General features: G+C 47.5%; 1 pseudogene; it reads left to right on the top strand.

Moving 5' to 3' along the window:
• The first annotated feature begins 2580 nt into the window (after positions 1-2580).
• Positions 2581-3146, top strand: LOC125518528 (annotated as a pseudogene).
• The last annotated feature ends 8335 nt before the right edge of the window (positions 3147-11481 follow it).

Genomic DNA, 11481 nt, shown 5'->3' with positions numbered 1-11481 from the left:
AACGAAGGACGGCAACAGCGACGGCTCAGAGGTGGACGCCGCATGGACGTAGTCATCCGAGGCAAAGCGCGAGCTCGGGCGAAAAATGCCCGTATGGGCGCGGGTGACTGGACCGGCCACAGGCGCCGGGGGCGCCGAGGGGGCCACATGCACCGGGGGCGCCGAGGGGGCCGCGGGCGCCAACGTCAGGGGTGCCGGGGGTGCCAACGCCGTGGCTGGAGGAGGCGCCGCATCCAGGGGCACGCCTCAAAGATAGGGGGAGGGCCAAGAGAGGCGCGCGAACGCCCTGGGAGAGGCGTCGAGGAGCCCGCGTCATCGGTGGCGGGAGGAACAGTCGGGGGTACCTGGTGAAACAGAAACACATGCTCATCAAAGTAAACGTGTTGGGAAGTGAACACACGGTGGGAGACGGGATCGTAGCACCGACATCCCTTGGAGTTGGAGGGGTAGCCGATGAAGATGTAAGCGACAGAACGAGGTGCGCATTTGTGAGGAGCGGAGTCGGCAATGCTAGGATAGCAAAGGCACCTGAAAATATGCAAGCCATCATAAGATGGGGACGTATCGAAGAGAAGATGGTGAGGTGCATAGTTCCACCGTGGTGCGACAGAAAAGTGCAGAAAGCAAGGTTGTCGAACTCTTTTCCATTGTCAGTCTGAAGAGCAAGGATGGGACGCCCAAACTGCGTGCTGACATAGGAGTAAAAAGCCGTCAAAGTGGAGAGTGCATCCGACTTTCTGCGCAAAGGAAAAGTCCACACATAATGAGAACAATCATCAAGGATAACCAGATAAAATAAATAGCCCGAATTACTAGGAACCGGAGAGGTCCACACATCGCTATGAATCAACTGAAAAGGAAAAAAAGCTATGGTGGTGGATTTATTAAACGGGAGGCGAACATATTTGCCAACACGACAGGCATGACAGGTGTGATCCTCTATCTTATGGCAACTGAAACTGAAACTCCTAAGAATATGATGAAGCGTGACGGGGTTGGGATGACCCAAACGAGCGTGCCAGAGATCGACGCCGACAGAGAGAACAACCAGTGCGATGGTGGAGGTGGGTGGTGAATGCACTGGACAGATCTCGTCGAGGCTGTCACATCGGTGAAGTACCATCCTAGTTTGAGCGTCCTTGACACAAAACCCAAGCTCGTCAAATTCAACAGTAACAGGATTTCATGAGTTAAACGACGAACGGAAACAAGGTTCTTAATAAGATGAGGTGACACAAGTATGCTAGACAAAGTAATAGGCATGGACTTGGAAGGAAAAGAATTGTGCCCGACATGTGTGATAGGGAGTGTGGAACCCTCGCTGACAATTATGCAGCGGTCGATGGTGACGGGAATGAAGAAGGCAAGATTATTAGGATGAGCAAACATGTGAGCCGTAGCCCCGGTGTCCATGTACCAATCATCATCTCCGGTGTAGTTGTTCGGCGTAGGAGCGGCATGCAGTGCGGGAAGGAGCACAGAGTCCTAGGGCACCGGCGGCAGGACCGGCGAGGGGGACGGAGACACCATGGGAAGGCCGTAGCCACCGCTTGGCAGCGGCGGTGGGTACTCTCCAGACGGTATGGGAAGCAGCCCTGGCTGTGACTGCGGTGCCGGATAGGCCGGATGGCCCGTCGGAAAAACCTGCGGGCCCGCTGACAGATGCTGCAGGTGTTGAGCATCGTCTGGCTGCTACCCAGCGGGCGAGTGCTGGCCTGCAGACGATCCCCACCAGTACCTGAGAGCCCCATACACGGGCGCGTTGAACGCCCCGCGCAACAGCAAGGGATCGACGGGCAGAGGCGGTGCCGGCGACGGACTAGCCAGAGAGCGCTGGAGATGGGGCGGTGACATACGTCAGTGGGGACAGCAAAGCCAGGCCATGCGGCAAGTCTGGACGGGCTGGCGGGGCCGCACCGTAGGGCACTAGCGGTGGGACGGCAGAGGCGGCGGACGACGGGCCTCCCGGCAGAGGCATGTAAACTTGACTTTGGTCTTCACTTAATCTTACGGAAACGTGCATCGGGTGATCCGCCGAGACGCGCAATGAGCAAAATTGAGAAGATGCAGACGAGCGGTGATGCACTCCAGCCCGTGTAACACGTCCTTGTACAGAACGTGCACCCGTGCATGTGTCTGCATGTGCATGCACGTGAGCCATGGCTACTTGATGCGGACGACGGCGAGCGAGTGGGAGAAACGCTGCAGGCGGGCGTGCGATGCGAACTAGCGCCGCGAGTGGGCGTGACGAGCGCTGCGGGCGGGAGAGGGATGGGAGGCGGCCGGCGCAGGAGGAGGCGCGCGGGCGGTGGCCGGCGTGGGAGGAGGCGCGACGTCGGCGGCGGCGGAAGATTAGGGTTTTAACCTGAAAACTGATACCATGTAGAATATGTGAATTGCACGATGTATTGCTTTTCGTGCATAGGCACGTATATATGATATACAAAGATGGACCACGGACCTCAACTATACAAGAAACTAGGAGGCGGGCCCAATACACAATATGCATGTAACACATATACTCAACACTTACTACCACCAGTGCCCAGTAAGAAACCGGACCAAGCTAGAAAGAATAATATGGCGTCCAAGTCTAGCATCACCCCCTCCTCTTGGCCGCCGTCCTGGTCTCCGTCTTCGCCGCCGCCGCGGCCACAAGCCCATATTGCTACCCGGGGATGGGCCTTCCGAGAAACCCGCTTGAAGGATGCCGGGAGTATGTCACACAGCAAACCTGCGGCATCGGCATTGTCGGGCCGCCGGTGTCCACCGAGCCGGGGAACACCCCATGGGATCGGTGCTGCAGGGAGCTTTCCAATGCTTCGCAGCATTGCCGGTGTGAGGCGTTGTGCTACTTCATAGGGCGGAGGTCTGATCTGAATTCCGGCATGCTCAAGGACCTCCCCGAGTGCCCCAAGGAGGCCCAGAGGGACTTCACCAAGGTGCTTGTCACGCCGGGGCACTGCAACGTGATGACCGTTCACAACGCCCCATACTGCCTCGGTTTGGACTTTTTTTGCGGGGGTAAAAAGGAGTGTATTACTCAAGAGCCTGAAACATCATCCCTACACAGACTAGAGATGTTAAGCGGGCCCGAGCGGAGCCAGACCACAGTCCGGTCCTCCGATCGGTCCTTTGAACACTAGTCGATGATGAAGGATGACATAATCAATGCTGTTAAATTGTTTTTTGCCCCTGGAGTCATGCCGGAAGGTGTTAAAGCACCGTTATTGTGTTGATCCCCAAGATTGACTCTCCGACTCGCCTAACTGATTTCCGGCCTATCAGTCTCTGCAATGTCATTTATAAGGTGATAGCTAAGTGCTTAGTCAATAGACTTCGGCCTATCCTGGATGAGTTGGTTGTTGGGGAACATGGTAATTTCAAAAAAATTCCTACGCACACGCAGGATCATGGTGATGCATAGCAAGGAGAGGGGAGAGTGTCGTCCACGTACCCTCGTAGACCGTTAAGCGGAAGCATTATGACAACACGGTTGATGTAGTCGTACGTCTTCACAATCAACCGATCCTTAGTACCGAACGTACGGCACCTCCGTGTTCAGCACACGTTCAGCTCGGTAACGTCCCGCGAACTCACGATCTAGTAGAGCTCGGGGAAGAGTTTTGTCAGCACGACGGCGTGGTGACGATGTTGATGAAGCTACCGCAGCAGGGCTTTGCCTAAACACCTCTATAGTATGAACGAGGTGGATTATGGTGGAGGGGAGCACCGCACACGGCTGGGAGAGATTTTTGTGATCAACTTGTGTGTCTAGAGGTGCCCCCCTGCCCCTGTATATAAAGGAGCAAGGGGGAGGCCGGCCGGCCCTTGTTGCCGCGCCTAGGAGGAGGAATCCTCCTCCTAGTAGGAGTAGGATTCCTCCCTTTACTACTCCTACTAGGAGGGGGAAAGGCAGGGAGAGAAAGAGAAGGAAAGGGGGGCGCCACCCCCCTTCTCCTAGTCCAATTCGGACAGGAGGAAGGGGGCGTGCTGCATGCCTGCCCTAGGCTGGCCCCTCTCTCTTTCCCTTATGGCCCAACAAGGCCCATTAGTCCCCGGGGGGTTCTGGTAACCCCTCCGGCACTCCGGTAAAATCCCGATTTCACCCGGAACTATTCCGATGTCCAAATGTAGGCTTCCAATATATCAATCTTTATGTCTCGACCATTTCGAGACTCCTCGTCATGTCCGTGATCACATTCGGGACTCCGAACTACCTTTGGTACATCAAAACATATAAACTCATAAAACCGATCGTCACAGAACTTTAAGCGTGCGGACCCTACGGGTTCGAGAACTATGTAGACATGACCGAGACACGTCTCTGGTCAATAACAAATAGCGGAACCTGGATGCTCATATTGGTTCCTACATATTCTACGAAGATCTTTATCGGTCAAACCGCACAACACTATACGTTGTTCTCTTTGTCATCGGTATGTTACTTGCCCGAGATTCGATCGTCGGTATCCAATACCTAGTTCAATCTCGTTACCGGCAAGTCTCTTTACTCGTTCTGTAATACATCATCCCATAACTAACTCATTAGTTATCATGCTTGCAAGGATTATAGTGATGTGTATTACCGAGAGGACCCAGAGATACCTCTCCGACAATCGGAGTGAAAAATCCTAATCTTGATCTATGCCAACTCAACAAGTACCCTCGGAGACACCTGTAGAGCACCTTTATAATCACCCAGTTACGTTGTGACGTTTGGTAGCACACAAAGTGTTCCTCCGGTATTCGGGAGTTGCATAATCTCATAGTCATAAGAACATGTATAAGTCATGAAGAAAGCAATATCAGTAAACAAACAATCAAGTGCTAAACTAACGGATTGGGTCAAGTCAATCACATCATTCTTCTAATGATGTGATCCCATTGATCAAATAACAACTCATGTCTATGATTAGGAAACTTAACCATCTTTGATCAATGAGCTAGTCAAGTACAGGCATACTAGTGACACTATGTTTGTCTATGTATTCACACATGTATTATGTTTCCGGTTAATACAATTCTAGCATGAATAATAAACATTTATCATGAAATAAGGAAATAAATAATAACTTTGTTATTGCCTCTAGGGCATATTTCCTTAAGTCTCCCACTTGCACTAGAGTCAATAATCTAGATTACACAGTAATGATTTTAACACCCATGGAGCCTTGGTGCTGATCATGTTTTGCTCGTGGAAGAGGCTTAGTCAACGGGTCTGCAACATTCAGATCCGTATGTATCTTGCAAATCTCTATGTCTCCCACCTGGACTTGATCCCGAATGGAGTTGAAGTGTCTCTTGATGTGCTTGGTTCTCTTGTGAAATCTGGATTCCTTTGCCAAGGTAATTGCACTAGTATTGTCACAAAAGATTTTCATTGGACCCGATGCACTAGGTATGACTCCTAGATCGGATATGAACTCCTTCATCCAGACTCCTTCATTCGCTGCTTCCGAAGCAGCAATGTACTCCGTTCACATGTAGATCCCGCCATGACGCTTTGTTTAGAACTGCTCCAACTGACAGCTCCACCGTTTAATATAAACACATATCCGGTTTATGATTTAGAATCGTCTGGATCAGTGTCAAAGCTTGCATTAACGTAACCATTTACGATGAGCTCTTTGTCACCTCCATAAACAAGAAACATATCCTTGGTCCTTTTCAGGTACTTCAGGATGTTCTTGACCGCTGTCCAGTGATCCACTCCTGGATTACTTTGGTACCTCCCTGCTAGGCTAATAGCAAGGCACACATCAGGTCTGGTACACAGCATTGCATACATGATAGAGCCTATGGCTGAAGCATAGGGAACACTTTTCATTTTCTCTCTATCTTCTGCATTGGTCGGGCATTGATTCTTACTCAACTTCACACCTTGTAACACAGGCAAGAACCCTTTATTAGCTTGATCCATTTTGAACTTCTTCAAAACTTTATCAAGGTATGTGCTTTGTGAAAGTCCAATTAAGCGTCTTGATCTATCTCTATAGATCTTGATGCCCAATATATAAGCAGCTTCACCAAGGTCTTTCATTGAAAAACTTTTATTCAAGTATCCTTTTATGTTGTCCAGAAATTCTATATCATTTCCAATCAATAATATGTCATCCACATATAATACTAGAAATGCTATAGAGCTCCCACTCACTTTCTTGTAAATACATGCTTCTCCAAAAGTCTGTATAAAACCATATGCTTTGATCACACTATCAAAATGTTTATTCCAACTCCGAGATGCTTGCACCAGTCCATAAATGGATCCCTGGAGCTTGCACACTTTGTTAGCTCCCTTTGGATCGATAAAACCTTTAGGTTGCATCATATACAACTCTTCTTCCAGAAATCCATTCAGGAATGCAGTCTTTACATCCATTTGCCAAATTTCATAATCATAAAATGCGGCAATTGCTAACATGATTCAGACGGACTTAAGCATCACTACGGGTGAGAAGGTCTCATCGTAGTCAACTCCTTGAACTTGTCGAAAACCTTTTGCAACAAGTTGAGCTTTGTAGATAGTAACATTATCGTCAGCGTTTGTCTTCTTCTTGAAGATCCATTTGTTCTCGATGGCTTGTCGATCATCGGGCAAGTCAACCAAAGTCCACACTTTGTTCTCATACATGGATCCCATCTCAGACTTCATGGCCTCAAGCCATTTTGCGGAATCTAGGATCATCATCGCTTCTTCATAGTTTGTAGGTTCGTCATGGTCAAGTAACATGACCTCCAGAACTGGATTACCATACCACTATGGTGCGGATCTTGCTCTGGTTGACCTACGAGGTTCGGTAGTAACTTAATCTGAAGTTTCATGATCATCATCATTAGCTTCCTCACTAATTGGTGTAGATGTCACAGGAACCGGTTTCTGTGATGAACTACTTTCCAATAAGGGAGTAGGTACAGTTACCTCATCAAGTTCTACCTTCCTCCCACTCACTTCTTTCGAGAGAAACTCCTCTAGAAAGGATCCATTCTTAGCAACGAATATCTTGCCTTCGGATCTGTGATAGAAGGTGTACCCAATAGTTTCCTTTGGGTATCCTAAGAAGACACATTTCTCCGATTTGGGTTCGAGCTTATCAGGTTGAAGCTTTTTCACATAAGCATCGTAGCCCTGAACTTTAAGAACTGACAACTTTGGTTTCTTGCCAAACCATAGTTCATAAGGTGTCGTCTCAACGGATTTTGATGGTGCCCTATTTAACGTGAATGCAGTCGTCTCTAAAGCATAACCCCAAAATGATAGCGGTAAATCAGTAAGAGACATCATAGATCGCACCATATCTAGTAAAGTAAGATTACGACGTTCGGACACATCATTACGCTGTGGTGTTCCGGGTGGCATGAGTTGCGAAACTATTCCGCATTGTTTCAAATGTAGGCCAAACTCGTAACTCAAATATTCTCCTCCACGATCAGATCGCAGAAACTTTATTTTCTTGTTACGATGATTTTCCACTTCACTCTGAAATTCTTTGAACTTTTCAAATGTTTTAGATTTATGTTTCATTAAGTAGATATACCCATATCTGCTCAAATCATCTGTGAAGGTGAGAAAATAACGATACCCGCCGCGAGCCTCAATATTCATCGGACCACATACATCAATATGTATGATTTCCAACAAATCTGTTGCTCGCTCCATAGTTCCGGAGAACGGCATTTTAGTCATCTTTCCCATAAGGCATGGTTCGCAAGTACCAAGTGATTCATAATCAAGTGATTCCAAAAGTCCATCAGTATGGAGTTTCTTCATGCTCTTTATACCAATATGACCCAAACGGCAGTGCCACAAATAAGTTGCACTATCATTATCAACTCTGCATCTTTTGGCTTCAACATTATGAATATGTGTATCACTACTATCGAGATTCAACAAGAATAGACCACTCTTTAAGGGTGCATGACCATAAAAGATATTACTCATATAAATAGAACAACCATTATTCTCAGATTTAAATGAATAACCGTCTCGCATCAAACAAGATCCAGATATAATGTTCATGCTTAACGCTGGCACCAAATAACAATTATTTAGGTCTAAAACTAATCCCGAAGGTAGATGTAGAGGTAGCGTGCCGGCGGTAATCACATCGACTTTGGAACCATTTCCCACGCGCATCGTCACCTCGTCCTTAGCCAATCTTTGCTTAATTCGTAGTCCCTGTTTCGAGTTGCAAATATTAGCAACAGAACCAGTATCAAATACCCGGGTGCTACTGCGAGCTCTGGTAAGCTACACATCAATAACATGTATATCACATATACCTTTGTTCACTTTGCCATCCTTCTTATCCGCCAAATACTTGGGACAGTTCCACTTCCAGTGACCAGTCTGTTTGTAGTAGAAGCACTTAGTATCAGGCTTAGGTCCTGACTTGGGTTTCTTCTCCTGAGCAACAACTTGTTTGCCGTTCTTCTTGAAGTTCCCCTTCTTCTTCCCTTTACCCTTTTTCTTGAAACTGGTGGTCTTATTGACCATCAATACTTGATGCTCCTTCTTGATTTCTACCTCCACAGCCTTTAGCATCGCGAAGAACTCGGGAATAGTCTTATTAATCCCTTGCATATTATAGTTCATCACGAAGCTTTTGTAGCTTGGTGGCAGTGATTGAAGAACTCTGTCAATGACACTATCAACAGGAGGATTAACTCCCAGTTGAGTCAAGTGATTATGATACCTAGACATTTTGAGTATATGCTCACTGACAGAACTGTTCTTCTCCATCTTGCAGCTATAGAACTTATTGGAGACTTCATATCTCTCAATCCGGGCATTTGCTTGAAATATTAACTTCAACTCCTAGAACATCTCATATGCTCCATGACATTCAAAACGTCGTTGAAGTCCCGGTTCTAAGCCGTAAAGCATGGCACACTGAACTATCGAGTAGTCATCAGCTTTACTCTGCCAAACGTTCTTAACGTTGTCAACACCATCTGCAGCAGGCCTGGTACCCAGCGGTGCTTTCAGGACGTAATTCTTCTGTGCAGCAATGAGGATAATCCTCAAGTTACGGACCCCGTCCATGTAATTGCTACCATCATCTTTCAACTTTGCTTTCTCAAGGAACACATTAAAATTCAACGGAACAACAACACGGGCCATCTATCTACAACAACATAGATAAGAAAAATACTATCAGGTACTAAGTTCATGATAAATTTAAGTTTAATTAATCATATTACTTAAGAACTCCCACTTAGATAGACATCTCTCTAATCATCTAAGTGATCACGTGATCCATATCAACTAAACCATAACCGGTCATCACATGAAATGGAGTAGTTTTCAATGGTGAACATCACTATGTTGATCATATCTACTATATGATTCACGCTCGACCTTTCGGTCTCAGTGTTCCGAGGCCATATCTGCATATGCCAGGTTCGTCAAGTTTAACCCGAGTATTCTGCATGTGCAAAATTGGCTTGCACCCGTTGTAGATGGACATAGAGCTTATCACACCCGATCATCACGTGATGTCTCGACACGACGAACTTTGGCAACGGTGCATACTCAGGGAGAACACTTTTATCTTGAAATTTAGTGAGAGATCATCTTATAATGCTACCGTCAAACAAAGCAGAATAAGATGCATAAAGGATAAACATCACATGCAATCAATATAAGTGATATGATATGGCCATCATCATCTTGTGCTTGTGATCTCCATCTCCGAAGCATCGTCATGATCACCATCGTCACCGGCGTGACACCTTGATCTCCATCGTAGCATCGTTGTTGTCTCGCCAACTATTGCTTCTATGACTATCGCTACCACTTAGTGATAAATTAAAGCAATTACAGTGTGATTGCATTGCATACAATAAAGCGACAACCATATGGCTCCTGCCAGTTGCCGATAACTCCGTTACAAAACATGATAATCTCATACAATAAATATAGCATCATGTCTTGACCATATCACATCACAACATGCCCTGCAAAAACAAGTTAGACGTCCTCTACTTTGTTGTTGCAAGTTTTACATGGCTGCTATGGGCTAAGCAAGAACCGTTCTTACCTACGCATCAAAACCACAACGATAGTTCATCAAGTTGGTGCTGTTTTAACCTTCTAAGGATCGGGCGTAGCCATACTCGGTTCAACTAAAGTTGGACAAACTGACACCCGCCAGCCACCTGTGTGCAAAGCATGTCGGTAGAACCAGTCTCGCGTAAGCGTACGCGTAATATCGGTCTGGGCCGCTTCATCCAACAATACCGCCGAACCAAAATATGACATGCTGGTAAGCAGTATGACTTGTATCGCCCACAACTCACTTGTGTTCTACTCGTGCATATAACATCTACGCATAAAACCAGGCTTGGATGCCACTGTTGGGGAACATAGTAATTTCAAAAAAATTCCTACGCACACACAGGATCATGGTGATGCATAGCAACGAGAGGGGAGAGTGTCGTCCACGTACCCTCATAGACCGTTAAGCGGAAGCGTTATGACAACACGAATGATGTAGTCGTATGTCTTCATGATCGACCGATCCTTAGTACCGAACGTACGGCACCTCCGCGTTCAGCACACGTTCAGCTCGGTGACGTCCCGCGAACTCACGATCCAGTAGAGCTCGGGGAAGAGTTTTGTTAGCACGACGGTGTGGTGACGATGTTGATGAAGCTACCGCAGCAGGGCTTTGCCTAAACACCGCTACAGTATGACCGAGGTGGATTATGGTGGAGGGGGCACCGCACACGGCTGGGAGAGATCTTTGTGATCAACTTGTGTGTCTAGAGGTGCCCCCCCCCCCCCGCCCTTGTATATAAAGGAGCAAGGGGGAGGCCGGCCAGCCCTTGTTGGCGCGCCTAGGAGGAGGAATCCTAGGAGGAGGATTCCACCCTTTCCTACTCCTACTAGGAGGGGGAAAGGCAAGGAGAGAAAGAGAAGGAAAGGGGGCGCCGCCCCCCTTCTCCTAGTCCAATTCGGATAGGGGGAAGGGGGCGCGCTGCCTGCCCTAGGCTGGTCCCTCTCTCTTTCCCTTATGGCCCAACAAGGCCCATTAGTCCTCGGGGGGTTCCGGTAACCCCTCCGGTACTCCGGTAAAATCCCAATTTCACCCGAAACTATTCTGATGTCCAAATGTAGGCTTCCAATATATCAATCTTTATGTCTTGACCATTTCGAGACTCCTCGTCATGTCTGTGATCACATCCGGGACTCCGAACTACCTTCAGTACATCAAAACATATAAACTCATAAAACTGATCGTCACAGAACTTTAAGCGTGCGGACCCTACGGGTTCGAGAACTATGTAGACATGACCGAGACACGTATCTGGTCAATAACCAATAGCGGAACCTGGATGCTCATATTGGTTCCTACATATTCTACGAAGATCTTTATCGGTCAAACCGCACAACACTATACGTTGTTCTCTTTGTCATCGGTATGTTACTTGCCCGAGATTCGATCGTCGGTATCCAATACCTAGTTCAATCTCGTT

Source organism: Triticum urartu, chromosome 7 (assembly GCF_003073215.2).
Source record: "Triticum urartu cultivar G1812 chromosome 7, Tu2.1, whole genome shotgun sequence".
Taxonomy (NCBI): domain Eukaryota; kingdom Viridiplantae; phylum Streptophyta; class Magnoliopsida; order Poales; family Poaceae; genus Triticum; species Triticum urartu.
Note: the sequence above shows the minus strand (reverse complement) of the source record. Positions and strands in the feature narration are given on the sequence as shown.